General features: G+C 35.9%; 1 protein-coding gene across 1 annotated transcript in view; it reads right to left on the bottom strand.

Moving 5' to 3' along the window:
• The window catches only part of LOC123322851 (frizzled-2), a 350,497-nt gene that overhangs the window by 232,875 nt on the left and 100,513 nt on the right, over window positions 1-17,109 (bottom strand). Inside the window, exon 2 of the mRNA XM_044910903.1 lies at window positions 11,140-11,194. The gene's annotated coding sequence lies outside the window, so the exon portion shown is untranslated. The remainder of the gene's footprint in view (window positions 1-11,139; window positions 11,195-17,109) is intronic.

Below are 17,109 nucleotides of genomic sequence, written 5' to 3'. Positions count from 1 at the left end.
CCGGTGTGCTCTAGGATGAATAATGGAATGAGGTGGAACTAGTTCTCTGTTTTTCTACGCTCGAAATACGCCGCACGGAATGTTTTTTCGGAGGGTCGGGACTCTATTGATTCGCCATCTTGTCTCAAGATTTGAATGAACGATGTTTTTTTCGTTCGGGGAATAAATTATTCGAAAGATGTGGGTGAACTCAAATGACGCAAGATCAGAATATTCTGATACCGCATGAATATTCATGCGGTATTTCATTATAACTGGTTTGGTTTATTGAAACAAAAGTGATGGACGTACCTAATTTTCGCCTAAATGGTTCCTCAACTTCTTTATGAATCAGACCGACCTTGATTTAATACCAAGCAAAAAGTGTTTCACGTGAGCGGGTCAGATTATGTGACTTATTCATTGAGCAAAATTGAGAAATGAACCAACACTTATATACAATTTTCCATTCACTTTCATAAAAGTACTCGGTTGGCCATGGAAATTTGACAAATTCCTCACTGTATAGTGCGAAAATGTGAGGTTATGACTTTATGACGCTTGTCAGAACATTTTTGGTTTTAAATCAGCCCTAAGTTGTCCGTTTCACATAGAAGTTTCAGTAATTACGTATTTTATGGCAATGTCAAATTACTTTAGAAAATATTTATTATTAGAAAATATGTGATGAATATAATTGTCGTTTATTCAAACTGATGGAAGGGATTCCAAATCTAGTTATTTGCATGGAAAGGACAAGATAACTATGGTTATCTTCTTAATTAATTAATTAATGTTAGTTATGGCAACGTCGTTATGACATTAACGACATCTCATGTGCCAACCTCACAAATTTCTAGTTAAAAAATTTTAAGAAGGCCCACCGAGTGCTTTTATGAAAGTGAATGGAGTATAAGTATTTTAGGCGCTTCAGATAATAAACGGAGATGAAAGCCACAGCAGCGCTTTCAAGGCCCAATTCATTTCGATATCAACCATCCATAAGTCAGTAGAGTTGTCATTTTGAAACTACAGTCACGACAGTACTGTCTATCATTATTTTCCTGATCAATTTATCCTTAGGTTTTCCAGTCATGAAAGAACCACAGAACTAAACTTTTTTTAGGCGAATTGTAGTACAAACTTTTCGCTTCCCCAACAGAAGTACCACTAAGTCAAGTAATATCCTATTTCAGGGGCTATTCAGATTACAAAATCAAAAAATTAAATGATACCTCCTTCTCTGACTATTTTCATTGTATTGAAGGTATTTTGGAATGTTGATTTTATTAGGTACCTCAGGATAATTTTTAATGAAATGAATTGAAATTTATATAAAACAACGATTATATTTTTATATTCGAATTGAGACTTTTTAACATTCAGTAAATATTTTAGGGAAAAATTTTCTTAGTATATTGGGCAAGAAAAATTTATTTAGGGCCCCATTGAAATTACAGTTTTATATATTAATGGGGCATCAAATCTTTGGACGTTCCTACAACTGAGCCTGAATCATTCAATTCTGAAAACCAGTCGAATCTGGAAAATTATTTCTTTTGAAAAAGGGTTAACCACAATCATTTCCCTTAGTTCGATAGTTTTTTCTATAGCACATTTGTATAGCCCTTGAAAAATACTATGATATTAATTGCTCATTTTTAAATTTGTCTCTTAGTAGAGGATCAATTAGAATAAAATGTCCTAACAATTTCGAATAGTCCGAATATAAGTGTCATCCTTGTAAAGTGAGGAATAAACAGTAACGACGGATATACAGGGTTATTCTTTCTCTAACTCATCGAAAATTATAAGCAGAAGTACATAAGATTTTTTTATGAAATTCATTTTCATCTGTCATGACGAGAAAATCTGAAATATTTCCCAGTTCGTTTTCAGTTGTAGCGAAAATAGCTATACTAGCTGTCAATTTAGTTTTTTCATATGGCCAGAATATGGCATAACCCGCAGACCTACCCAATAAATTATTACATTTTTAGATTATGTGATTTCGATCTAACTCATATTACAAAGCCTTCCAGAGATATTTGCCTCTTGACGTTATGAGGATGAACTTTTTAAGGAACTATCATTGAACCCATGTTGTTTATACTTTTTCACTCTCATCTTGATGAAGTAATTCCACAGAGAATTCAACTGGTAACTCATATTTTCGTCACGAATTATGATTGTACTCTTCAAAATGAATGAAAAAGTCCCATATACCAACACGAAGTGGGTACCATCTTGTATCGCCAAAGGTTGACGATCAATAGGGCAATAGGGAATACTCCTTCTGACGAAAATGATGTATTTTTTATAAAATATCTTTGAAACGCCACATTTTGAAATGACCATTTCAACCGTTTCCCAAAAAAAAATATTTTAAGCACTTAAAAATGAAAAATAAAAATGGGTATTTAAAGTTTAAAACGTTTTGTGAGAATTGCACAAGCTCGCAACATCGACTGAAATATCCCTTGATAATAAAGGACAACAAATGCATTATCTTGATGAGATAGACAAAGATGGATGTCTATGAAGTCTGCGACGAACGAGGAAGGTCGTAAAATTTTATGGGATTTTTATGGCCGGTTGCAGTTGAAGCTCGCCAGTAAGTACGCGCCTGTAGATCAACAGTTGTTATTTTATAAACAAGCTGATCGGACATTGTTCTTTTCATTGTCTTGTATGCGCTGTTGCCAAATCGTAAACTCCGCACAAAGCGATTTAAATTTTAAAACCCCATATTTGAAGGATGATTTTGAATAGTTTCCGCGGTGAATTTGAAAAAATCATGAATGAAACTTGTAATTATTCAGTTTAAACTTGCATATGCAGTGATAACCCAAATTGAGGAGAATGAAACTGCGCACGGAAGAGTTGTGGTTTTCTTTGTCCGTACCACTTTCTGAGGTTTTTCAAATTCTCAACCATGAGTCCCTTCTCCGTTCAGGACCTATCTTACCTTGAATCTTGGATCCCTGGATCATCAACTGCAGCAGAGAGTATTTTTAGTTGCGCATGATATGAGGTATTCGTACTTTTTGGTTTAGGTAATATTCATTCGGATTCTTCTATAACTGAAAAAAGAGGAGTCTAATATTTTTTATGCATTTACGATTTGAACTCGGGAAAGTTATAATCAAAATTCCACAGGCAGGCACGTTAGTTTCGGTTTGCTACGCAAAGTTTCTAACTTATTCATAGCCAATCTATGTTGAGTGTTTGCCTAGAGGAATATATTTTTGCGTTAGAAATTAATCCATCGAAAAGTTGCATTTTCCACTAAGGTTATTTGTGACATTGATATGATTCTGGGAGTATGGTAAAAGGTTTAAAACCGAGATTTCCCATTCCGAATAAGGAAATAAGATGATTCAGCAACGTTAATTTCTAAATTTCTGACATTGTTATTCTCTTCCTCAAGTCAACGCAATTCACTGCCATAAAGTTTGCTATCAGAGCAGTTAACCAGATATAAAAATGTCCATGAAACGAAGAGAAAAAAACAATAAAATCCGAATCGTTCAGACGGCAAACAAAACTGGGAAATTTCAAGCAGGGCATCCTGTCTGGGATGCCACAACACAAGCGCGACTGACTGCCTGAATAACAATTGCCCGGGAAGGGAATTTCAGACCGCTCTGCCTGATTTTCAATTCACAGCCACGATCTGTTGCTTTTTTCGGGCTTTTCTGTATTCATCGCGGATACATTTATTGTTTTTATGAGGTACGTTTCCTTCGGAAAAAAGCCGGAAGGGGTGAAACTAGATGTTCACGTAAAGGGGATCGAATGAACAAATTTGAGTTTATCAAGTTATCTCCATCTTTTCCTTCGTGGAACTGAGGGTAGTGGATCAGAGTTGGCCCTTGAATATATACCAGGTGCCTTATACCAGGAAATAAAATAAAAATCCTTGTTTGAGGTTAAATTAGGTGTGGCATATGCAAGTGAAGTTCGAGCCAACCTTAACCTAACCTAACCTAACCTATTTATTATAAGTGTTCTCTATCAAAGTGATTGAGTATTAAATTCTGCATGGAGTGGCATCAAGAGCGTTTTTTTCTCCACCCATCCAACATACATTGAAAATTGAGACATATAGGTTAGTCCTCCGAAACAAATTATCAAAAAGACGTCGAGAATTTCACACAATGGTTTACTATTTTCTACTAACGACATGGAATATAGAAGAAATAAAATCAATTAAAAAAAATTTTCTTGGTTAGGGAGTTGCTATAACTATTGTAATAAAAAAAGGCATTATTTCCCACATCAAATTATCATTGTGTTGTAGCATCTGATTCTCATTATGTCTCCTTTGCCCTTTTCGTAGTCGTGGCCCCCAGTACTTCTTGAGGATTCGTTCGATTCATTTCTGACCCATGTAATGATTATTTATTTTTATTGCTCTCGTAGGCGACATCCAAAGGGATATCCTGGGATGTATGTATTTATTGGAAGGTTTTTACTATAAAGCTAGGAAATATATTTGTTGCCTATGTACTTTACAGGATGGGCAAAATTCATTGTCTACTGAGGGGATCTCGAGAACTATAAGAGCTAGAAGAAAACCGGTGACACATTTCCGAGTTTTTTTTCAGAGAAACAAAAAATGGTGAAAACCGTAGCCTCCTACGATTCTTCGTTTTTGAGTTATTAGCAAAAAATGAGATTTTGAGGATTTCGAAATGTTCTCCTCACTTTTTTGTCTTTGAAGTTGCAGATCTGAAACTTGAACCTTATACAGGCACTTTTTTACGTAGAATCCACTGACGAGCTCAAAATATTTCTGCATCTCGAATCATCAGACGAACTTTCGTTTTTTTGAATGCAAACTTTTATTGAATTTGTTATTGAAAAGAAATTTTCTACGTATAAAAGTGCCTAAGGAGGTTAAATTTTCAGATCTGTAACTTCAAAGACAAAAAGTTATGAGAACTTTTCTAGATAGTAAAAATCCCATTTTTTGCTAATAACTCAAAAACAAAGAATCGTAGGAGGCTACGGTTTTCACCATTCTTTCTAGCTCTCATAATTTTCAAGACCCCCTCAGTAGACAACGAAAATTAGAAAATTTCCTAGAATTAAAATCATTTCTGACTATAATATTGTGATTAACAATGACGAACAAGACCTTGTGGTTGTTACTCTGAAATCAAGAGGCTCTCAACATTGCTTGGGTGCAGTAAGAAGAGAAGTGATCAAAACTGTTAAACTTCATATTTCTTGTTATAAATCTTGTACGAGGAAGAAAAATGTGAATATGGGGAGCAGTTGGTAGTGAGGGTGAATTTTCCATGTATGTTCGAATGTGACACAACTTCGAAATGTAATTGCTTATAAATGGGTAAGGAAAAAACGCTTTTGATGCCTCCGCCTAGGGGAAAACCTAGGATATTCCTATTGGGACATATCTAAAGCCATTCCAGCAATAAATTCTCTGGTTTCAGTTTTTTAATTGAATGCTTATTCTACTGGGCTAGAAGAACTATATTTGAACCTTAGCATGGTCTTTGGTTCTTCAGCCACGCTTTCAAATGACGAATTTTCCTAGCTATTTGATTCGATCAACAAATAAACTGCTCCACATGAGTTAGGGATATTGACTTAAATTGGAAAAAAATATAGTTAAAATAAGATTTTTGTGATGAAAATTCATATTAAGATGATTTCGAGTAAAATAACGAAATTTTATTCCCAGACAATTCAAGCATTTTAAGACTATCAATACAATATATGGCCTCCACGGCCATCAATATCAGCTTGACATCTTCTTCGCATACTACACACGAGGTTGTTGAACATTTCTTGAGGAATTTGGTTCCATAAACGGGGCAGAAGCTCTCTCAGATCATTTAAGGATACTGGGGTAGGTTGTTGATTATTTAATCTTCTTTGGAGCATATCCCATGGATGTTCTATGCAATTCAAATCTGGTGAGTGCGGAGGTATTGGTAAAATGGTAAATGTGGAATACCAAGCTCCTCGCGGGCATTCTCAACTATGACTGCATGGTGCGGTCTAGCGTTATCGTCTAGAAATTGAAAAGTTTCACCAATAACAGCGTGGAAATTTGGCACAACATTGTCAATGACATGCTCCCAGGACAAATGTGTAGATCTGTGCGCCCGCTGAAACATATCCCGGCTCATACCATAACACTACCCTCTCGGAATGGATGGACTTGGACATAGCGACGATTACGGGGTATGCGTGGGATTGTCCATACCCTTATTCTTCGAGAATCTGAAGATCGTCCATATCTGGATTCATAAGTGAAAAGGACACTACGCCATTGATCGTTCCAATTGCCTTGCCCATTCCAATCTTTGACTTATGGTCTTATGGTCTTATGGTCACGTGTTAATGGAACTCCTCTTAATGGACGTCTAGAACCTAGATTCACCTCTCTCAAACGTCGTCTGATGGTTTCGATGGAAACTTGGACCCAATCTGCATTTTGAAGAGTATTCCGTAGCATTCTACACGTAGATGTAGGGTTTCTTTTCGCCGAAACGGTGATGAAACGATCCTGAGCAGGTGTTGTTTTTCGTCGCCCACCAAGCCTTGGTCTTTCCAACACGGAACCTGTCTCCCTGAACCTATTCCAAAGTCGAGGTATCACACTTTGGCTGACTTGGAGCCTTTCCGCTACAACAACCTGAGTTAGGCCACCCTGTAGCATTCCGATAGCCCTATTAGCCTCAGCGTTTGTTAATTTACGTCTTGGCTTTTCAGAAAACTCGTTTCAAATCGAAGCTGTTGATAAACTGACTTCATTTCAAAATAAGAACATTCATGAAGCATATGCAAAGAACCAAACTTCAGAAAAAAGACGACCAGATTGACGAAATTTTTATTGATTTTTATTGGATCGATTCAAGTTGTTATTGAGTTTTAAATGATTTTACAGCGATTTTCCCGAAGATTACATACTTTTTAAAAACGATTGAATACGATATCAATAACTCTTGTGGAGCAGTATATACTGGGTTGAAAATTGAGGACTGATAAATCATATCTCATTGAGGATGGAACCACGAAACTCCACATAATCTTATTTCAATGGATAAATTACTGATACCAATTTATAACCTTCGAATTTAGCCATGAACAGTGCATTCCCGAAGAAAAGGAATTCAGTATTCGAACCGCTCGAAAAACGTCTTGATTGTCGGGGCTTCCGTTCGTTCGTCAGCGAGCACGCGTCTATTCTTAGGGGCCCATTAAAAACATATTTCTACGGAAATTCAATAGCCGTGCGACGAAATGAGGCGAGAGAATCCTGACAAATGTGAATTTCATAATACAGCGAGAGCTTTCGGCGTATTCAAAAGGACCGACGACGTACGTGAATTACCGGCAATTACCCGGCAGCATTCCTCTAAGAAATCGGAAAAATGCGGATGTTGCTCCATTCTATTCGGCATGAAAGGCGAATCAGGAGTCGTCAAAGGGAGGTTTTCCCACCCTCAACTTCAACGCTCATTTTATAGCTTTCAAACATTCAAAACATTCCGTCAAAGGAACAGATACTCGGGAATTTCTTAAACGTGACCGATTTTACCGAAATGTGGTTCTGTGGTTATCCGCCTTGCATATGGATGAACGTTGCTGGATATGGTATGATCGAACACGCTAAGCAGTTGGAAGTTTTCTCGTTTTTCACTATAGGCATGATAAACAGCTCTTTACAACGTACAGGGTGGGCAAAATTCGTTGTCTACTGAGGGGATCTCGAGAACTATAGCAGCTAGAAGAAAACGGATAACACATTCTCGAGCTCTTTTTTCTTGACTAATCCAAAACTGAAAACAGATCCAGCCTAACGTTCATAGATTTTGAGTTATGAACGAAAATTGAGAAATTGTCATTTCCAATGAAGCTGAATAACTCGCTTATTTGAACTTGTGTTCGAAATCCGTATATGATATTTATAAATTTTTTGATCCAGTTATTTTCCAGATACGACAGGAATTTCTAATTTTTCAAATATGAACTATAGTTCAAAGTTCTTTCATCTTGCTGCAATTTTTTTGCTGATGTCAAAAATGTATCAGATGTCGCTATTCACCTGAATGTTACACGAGAAAAAAATTCAATACTTTCTCCTGCTTTTCGAATCACTGTTGAATTTTCAGTAGGCTGGCGTTACCATAGCGACCGTTGAAAATGCATTATGGTTCGTGAACTCCACATAATCCAATGTGAACTCAACCTTCTGCGATAGGAATCGCCGACTGTCGAATAATTATTTATTTTATATATCGATATCGACATCGATATCTTTTAAAAGAGAGTAAAAGACTTTCGTCTGATTATTAAAGAAGAAAATTTATTCAATTATCGTTTTTATATTCATGAAAGAAACATTAAGAGTCAGTAATATAAATAAAATACGATAGCTATCTATAATGATAATTTTTACAGAAGAAAGATGATGAAAAATAGGTACTTCTGTCAGCGGTAGTGTTCGAATTGTGAACCATCATAAGATAAGCATGCCAAACATCGCGAGAAGAAACGATGGCAAATTAATCATCGAAATATTTATTCAGCAATCCGTGATTTCAACCATAGAGGCTCAGGTTCACAAAATATAATGCATATTCAACGGTTGATATGGTAACCCAGCCTACTTATAATTCAGTAGAGAATCGAAAAGCAGGAAAAAGTATTGAATTTTTTTCTCGTGTACAATTCAGATGAATAGCGACATCTGACATTTTTGAAATCAGCAAAAAAATTGCAGCAAGATGAAAGAACTTTCAACTACAGTTTACATTTGAAAAATCAGAAATCCCTGTCGTATCTCGGAAATGACTGGATCAAAAAATTTATTAATTTCATATTCGGAATCCTCATAGAAAAGTGCCTGTAGAATGTAACAACGGATTTCGAATAAGAGTTCAAATAAGCGAGTTATTCAGCTTCATTGAAAATGACAATTTCTCAATTTTCGTTCATAACTCAAAATCTATGACCGTTAGGCTGGATCTGTTTTCAGATTTGGAATAGTAAGGAAAAAAGAGCTCGAGAATATGTCATCAGTTTTCTTCTAGCTGCTATAGTGCTCGAGATCCCTTCAGTAGAATTTTGCCCACCCTATACTGTAGGAGGATCAAAGGCTAAGCCTAGTTGCACACACACACCGATTTTGGACGGCCGATTTTATATCGGTCGTCCAAATTCCAATAGTGAACCACGTGTGGGAACGGGACCTTGCACATACGCCGACCACTATCGACTGAAATGGTCGGTAAAAAACATTGAACTCAAGAAAGAACTCCTTCTTGAGTTCAATGGTAAACAATCGGTGCTTGTACAAACGTGTACTTAGTCACGTACGCCACTACATCCAGGTATTGCCGGTATTGGACGGTTGCTCACCGGCATTTTACCGTCACCGATCAGTGGTCGGCGTATGTGCAAGTAATTTGGACGACCGATATAAAATCGGCCGTCCAAAATCGGTGTGTGTGCAACTAGGCTAACTGTTCAATATTTTCGCCATAGCTGTATCGATAATTGCTGACATGAGTATGCCCGTAAGAGGTGTTGGGATAAGATTCAGATTTGATGGAGGCCTTTTCAACCTGAAGCGCCTCAGAGCAAAAACCAGTACCAAGTTTATCACGGAACTTCAATATGCAGACGACTGTTCACTTATCGCTAGCAGCTCGGAGGATCTACAGATAATGTTAGACACCTATAAACATATATACGAAGCTTTAGGCCTTAGACTCAATATCGACAAAACCAAAATCCTGGTAAGTCCGCCAGAAAGCCTTCAAACAGATATCAGCCTGGAGAATGAAACTCTAGAACAGGTCGAGCAGTTCAAATACTTGGGAAGCTTCATAAATACTAGGGCTAACCTTGACACGGAAATACAAAACCGTATCAATTCGGCATCACGGGCATTCTGGAAGCTAAAGGACAGAGTGTCTCGAAATCACGACCTCAATCTGAAGACCAAGACAGCTGTTTACAAGGCAGTGGTCCCCCCAACGCTTCTTTACGGAAGCGAACATATTAAACAGCTTGAACAAACGCAACAACGTCATCTAAGACAGATAATGCACATCAGATGGTTCCACAAAGTTTCGAATGCAGAAGTCTTGCAGCGCGCGAGTTGTACAACAATTGAGACTCAAGTAACGAAGGCCCGACTCAGGTGGAGCGGCCACATTCTGAGGATGCAAGACACAAGACTCCCCAAAATAGCTCTATATGGCGAATTCACTGAGGGAGCCCGGAAACCAGGAGGCCAGTATAAGCGGTTTAAGGATACACTACATCAATCCCTAAAATCAGTTAATGCCAATCATAACTGGGAACAACTAGCGTTAGACAGGTCACAGTGGAGGACTTTGGTACACAGTTATAATGGAGACTTGAGAGGGATACAGCGGCGGCCAGATCTGGTTGGTGACTATCCATGCCCTGAATGTGGAAGGATCTGCAGATCACGGTTGGGTCTCTACAGTCACACAGTCGCAATTAGCCCTGAAAAATTATAAGTCTGTTCACACCTCCTTTTTTTTTCCTTTTTCTTTTTGTTTTTTCCCTTTTTTCGTCTTTTTGTAGATTCATTCCCGGCAACGGGATATAGCAATGATGATGATGATAACTATAGTCAGAAAACACAATTATCGTACTTACTTTTTTGGTGTTTTTATGGTTCATAATGGGAAAACTTTTGACTTCGGCAATCTACTGTTTAAATATTTGTACGAGTCAAAGACTCACCCAGTATAGACTTGATAGGAGATATCAATTTTACCCCACGCCCCACGCTTTCAATTCACACTGAGTATTATGCCAAATATTCCCAAATAGTTATTGCAGTGCCTTCCTAGTCTTTAAACAATTTGTCAGCCTGTCGAAAATACCGAAACTTATTATCATCCAGCGAAACTAGTCGAGAAGCAGCATGTCATTCAGCCAGTTCGCAAATAAACTACTCGAAACATAGTTTCTCTCCGGCTTCCTATATGATAGATTATATCCTAGGATAACTCGCATTTATCAGTGGTTAACAAGAACTTGGTACATCAATTAGTTGAGACCGAAACCGTATATACAGACAGAGAACGATTATTTGAGACTATTCCAACTGGAGAGTAAGACATCTAATTATAACCCTACCTTATTTCGGAATACTGCAACGATGTTTTGACCTCATGCGTTGGCTTGGGTTCTCCTGAAAAAATATCATTACAGTCAATTATGTGCCATGAAATGCGATTATATACTGCTGCAATTAACACCCAGTATAAACAGTGTCAAGTGAATGGATGGTGTGTTATTGTTGGGGCATCCAAATTGGAATCAAACTGTTCTAATTCGATGGAATGCATTAAGTCCTCCGTGATCTCAGGTCGCTGAGGAAGCACCTCAAGATCGTAAATTTGGATAAAATAAAAAGGGTTTATAATTACTAATTGGAAGTATTTCAACCATATAGAGATGAAGATTCAACTAAAATAACCTTTATGAAAGTGGCCCCCATTATTTGAACATTTGAAAATTATTTTTGCCAGTATGTACTTCGAATTTATTCGAGCCATTGTTTTCATATTTAGCAGAATGTACGACAGGCGCCACTAGCGATTTTTCAATAATCTCTTCGTGAATATTGTACTCGTACTTCTTTCATAGCAAGTCATTATGTTTCATGATATACAGGGTGTTCCAGATCGTAACCAAAATATTTTAACCACGTATTCTACATCAAAAATAAGGCCTAGTTTGTCATATAAACATATGTCGAGAAATGTTTCCTCTCCTAGATACGGGGTGTTGAAATTATAGAAAAAAAAATGTTTTTTATTAATAACTTTCACACTGCTTGAAATATTTTCATGAAATTTCAGACATAGATTTTGAGCGTCAAAGAGCACTGTTTGCATAATATCATTTCTTTTCTATTCTACCAGTGGTATCCGTACTGCAGCGAGACTGAATATTTTCAGATAAAAAAATGATACGCCACTGGTTTTTCCGACAATAAAAATTACTATTTAAATCCGTATTTAATTTGGAGCAAATTCGGTCTCCTGACTTTTTGCTGTACGAGGCGCCGTTTCCAGTTGAAAAAATAAAACACATTCTCATGCATGAAGAAATCGCCAAAATTTGATATGGTAGGTACCTACATAATAATAATAAGACTATTTTTGTGAACGATTTCTTCATGCATGAGAATGTGTTCTATTTTTTTAACCGGAAACGGTGCCTCGTACAGCAAAAAGTCAAGAGACCGAATTTGCTCCAAATCAAATAAGGATTCAAATAGTAATTTTCATTGTCGGAAAAACCAGTGGCGTATAATTTTTTATCTGAAAATATTCAGTCTCACTGCAGAACGGACGCCTCTGGTAGAATAAAAAAGAAATGATATTATGCAAAAAGTGCTCCTTGACGCTCAAAACCTATGTCTCAAATTTCATAAAAATATTTCAAGCAGTGTGAAAGTTATTAATAAAAGACATTTTTTTTTCTATAATTTTAACACCCCGTATCTCGGAGAGGAAACAATTCTCGACATATGTTTATATGACATACTAGGGCTTATTTTTGATGAAGAATACGTGGTTGAAATTTCTTGGTTACGATCTGGACCATCCTATATAATTCTTCTCCGTCGAATCTATAGCACACCAATTCAGCTTCGAAATCAGGAATTATCTCACTGGCATTATCAAAAACTCTCTAGGAATCAGTTTTCTCCTCATAGATCTAACCGAAAAATCGTTCCAAGTTAGAGGTTATCAGTTAAAATTCCAAAAGGAAATGAAACAGAACTTATTACCTCGTAAATCTTCCAAACACCGTGTTAAGTTCCTGCTCCCATTAAATTTAAATAGATCTAATTAGAATTATTTAGTTGCTCTCTTCTTTCACTCGGAAGGCCTTGGTTTCGTCCATGTTTTATTCGTTTATTTCCATCAATTCTATAATCAGGAATTTTTCGACTCATGCATAATTCACAAGAGCAGTCAGATAAAAGCTGGCTACTGGTGTTTGGTGTGAGTGGAAAGCAAATCCGATGTAAATTTTCGTGATTGAGTGTTGATGTCGACACAAATTTAAATCGATGTGTTCTCGTACACATTCCCGAGAAAAAATAGGCTGTGGGTTAACAAAAAAAAAGCAATTTTCATTAAGTGATCATAATTCTTTTATACAATGTGGATACACAAACTGATAACTGTACCAGGGACAACTCTCTAGTTTCATTCCAATCGTTAAACAGCCTCAAACATCGTTTCGGAGATACAAAAACGTTAAAATTTAAAAAAACTTTCATATCAGAGGGAAAAAGTCTCTTATGCCCGTTTTCACCAACGATCCCTAAACAAGCCCCTATCTAAGTATTCCTTAGCTTTAGGGAGTACCTAACTCTACCCTTAACATAAATTCGTTTTCACCGTACAAAGGTACACTTTGTTAAGGAATACTTATCTAGGAAATGGATAGGAGCTCGTAGCTACGAAATTTGGCTACGAGGGTACAGACGTAATGGTTCACCGAATCGCACGATTCTTTATGTCTTGCAAACAGATTTCCGTTAATTTTCTCCTAAAATTTTCCAATGTCCTGTGCCCTATATTCATTGTTTCCCTGTAATAAATTGAAAAGAAATGTATTTCGTATCAGATTTCAACAGTATTTCGAAAATATAAGGATCTGTGCTCGTGACATTGACCTGTCGTTGTAGTTTGACGTTAAAAATATTATTTTTTTTAAGAGAAATTACGCAGGTATCTAGCTTTTAAATCCGAGTAATCATGAACAGAGAAAATACAAGTGAGCTTTTATAGAATACATAGTACTCCGCTCTACACATACACTCCTACATAACACTGGATTATGTGATCTATCTAAAAACAGAATGTGGACGTGGATATCTTCGAAAAATGATTCAAATTCATTTCATAATAAAGTTCAGTACACACCAAATTCTTGGCAGAATCTTGACAAAGAAGTTAGATCAAAAAAGGAGTTACCTCGGGAGTTACCTATGGAAAGATTCATGAGAAGAAGAGGTGTATTCCAGAAATTTGCTCATGTTTTTAAATAATGTAAGATTGAAAGATGAGAATAGAATAGAATAGAGTTGTATATTTTTTCTTGGATTGAATGCTATATTGAGAAACACTCTTGAAGCAAATTTTAATAACAGTTGAAGTGTTTTTATGTGAAGTGTTAATGTCGATTACCCAACTTTCAGTACTCTTCATGCATATCAATAAAAAATTCTGATTTCTATATATTGTTCAATATTTTTTCCCAAATATTCAATTTCCTTTCCTATTGATAATAATTCACTGAACTCACTTTCTATAGGAAGAAATATTCATCTAAATAAAATAGTTCCGTACTATTTAGTTTTTTTTTATGAATACTCATAAAGACAGAAACATAAATCCAATATTCCCTTTGCGTTGATAATCATACAAATCATTCTATATGGTGTCACCGAACATCCTCCTCGAGATATAAAGAATCGCCAAATTCCAACATGACTGCACTTTTTCATAAACTTCCATTGTATATGTTCAAAATTTTTCACACAACTGCTTCTATTCATTCCTAAGAACAAGCTCTGCTTTATTGATATTCGAGCGATTTCTACTCTTGAAAGCTCTCAAATATTATTGTTCATTTGCTAGAAATTGGTGTTTAAAAGTTATCATTGTGAAGGGGTTTTTAGTTCAATCACTTCCCAAATAACCGTGTCTCCAAATAAATACACAAATCTCAAACCAACCCCACAAATTCACAACTTACATTTATCCCTTTCTCGAAAAAAAATTCTTTTTGCGTATCGTACACATGTCAAAATCCGCTCACTTTACTAGGGATTCGATAGGGGATCGACTTTCGGGCATTTATAATTTAGGGTGTCCCCTAGCACTTAAGAGTTTCCTAGACGTTGGTGAAAAGGAAATTGAAGCTAAGTGTCACTTAAATGGGCTTAGGTATTCCTTAAAATCTAGGGATCGCTGGTGAAAACGGGCATTAGAATTCGATAGATAGGTACACATTCATAGATTATACCCAGTGTTATAACCGTCTTATACGATGGCCACATACAAGTGAAAAAAAAAAATCAATGTATATCTTAATCGCCTCTTTCAACACAGTTCCCATGATAATCATTTTCCGCACATACGGATCACGTACACTTTCTAATGATGTTTAATAGCCCAAAACTCAAGAATTAATAATCACTTTCCTACCATGAACCATACATCATTCGTGTTTTTTGCCATGGTACAAGATAGCAGAATTGATAATAATTAATTATAGCTAAATAAAGTATAGGATAATGAATAACCGCTCCTTTTTGGTCAAAACGTGACTAGAGTTTTCGTAGAAATCATACTTGACGAGATAATGCTAATGAACGTTCCATTCTTTCCTTTACTTTTTTTGCTTATGAAATGTGTGTCAGATGAATATGGTATTTGATGGGTCGAACAGAGCGATATCCCTAATCAATTCGCGATTTTCGATGAACTAAATGCGTCAAGTTAATGGCTTTCAAACAGATTGGACCGGATCAAAAGCGGTTATGATTCGATGTGTAGAGGTTAATGGATTGGGGAGAATTTAGGTTACATTTAATTGGCGCACCAAAACATTCATTGCACGTTTTGTATTATTCTATTTTCAGTTCAATAGCATATATAAAACAGTGCCCTGAGCAAAAAGCCATGTCGGTTATATGTCAATAATTTATTCATTCAGATCATAAATTGAAGAGAATTATTTGCCTACATGTAATAATATAAAAAATAAGAAGTCCTTGACTGGTACAAATACAAGAGTAGATTCTTGATGTCAAAAGAAACAGTTTTTTCCTTCACCTTGTTTTTCGAATCGGCTCGGTTTGAAAGGCTTTTGAAAAACCGTAAAAAAATATTATTTTTAATTCTAGCTCACTGAAGGTATTATCGAATAAAATGAATATAGTTTTTTATTTATTTTATGAATCTTTTTCGAACACAAGATACCATCAACTTTTCTCATTAGTTTTCTCACTATGACCATTACGTACCATAAAAATACCAAAAATTCAAGGAACCCAACTCTTGACACTAAGTTGGACGCTATCTAATGAATATTTGAACGTTTTGTAAAATAAAAGTATTCATCATCGTATTTTCTCGTATAATGCGCCGTTTTCGAGTAATTTGATGTTCAAAAATTATAAAGTCTCTGTGAAATTTCAAAAATTGGGTACTTTGGCTGAATAAAACTCTGTTTGAAAGATCCACAAATGTGTAGTGTCACAGATTTAACTAGTTATTCTGAAGGAAATTCTGCTCATTATAAAAACTCAAAATGGCTTTATCTTTTTATCAAGACCGTTTTTTCGACCTAATAATCTACTTTCAAATATTTATACGAGTCAAGGACTCACCCTGTATGGAGGGAAATGAAAAAAAAAAGGTTTTTCATAGGTACAGCTGTTTTAAGTTAGGTTGGGTTAGGTTAGGATCTATCCACATAGTATATGCAGCACTTTTACTATACTACTCTAAATTATAATTGTAGTTTCTTCATATTATAACAAAAGATTCCTATGTAGCATGTCGAATGAACTCTTTCAAATTATAGGGAAAATACCACATTTTCATGCAGTGTTATAAATACAGAATAATTGGAATTTTGTATTGCAATCACATTCAATAAACTGTCCCCGGAATAAAAAATTCATAGCTGTGATTTGACAGGAATCTTGATGTACTCAACTCCAGGAATGTATTCTTGTAAATACGATCCTTTATTATACATACTGCATGCCTAAAAATATATAGATGATGTTCGGTTGTTTTGTTCATCATAATGCTATTTCATTATTTCTCACTCAGAAGTCCAACCAACTTGATGATTTACGATGGCTATATACTTTCTTCTCCTTCATAGTAATGGCTCATAAGAATGAAAACATAGAATATGGGTAAACACATAAATCAGGAGAGAAGACTCGAGACTCGACTTTTCCTACAGAAAAGCTTCCCTTTTCACATTGCACACAAAAAAATTGACTAAGAAGAATACATTGGAATATGGGGAGATAATCCATCAAGACGAAAGCTTTCG

Source organism: Coccinella septempunctata, chromosome 1 (genome assembly GCF_907165205.1).
Source record: "Coccinella septempunctata chromosome 1, icCocSept1.1, whole genome shotgun sequence".
In the NCBI taxonomy this organism is placed as follows: domain Eukaryota; kingdom Metazoa; phylum Arthropoda; class Insecta; order Coleoptera; family Coccinellidae; genus Coccinella; species Coccinella septempunctata.
This window is presented reverse-complemented; position numbering and strand designations above follow the sequence as displayed.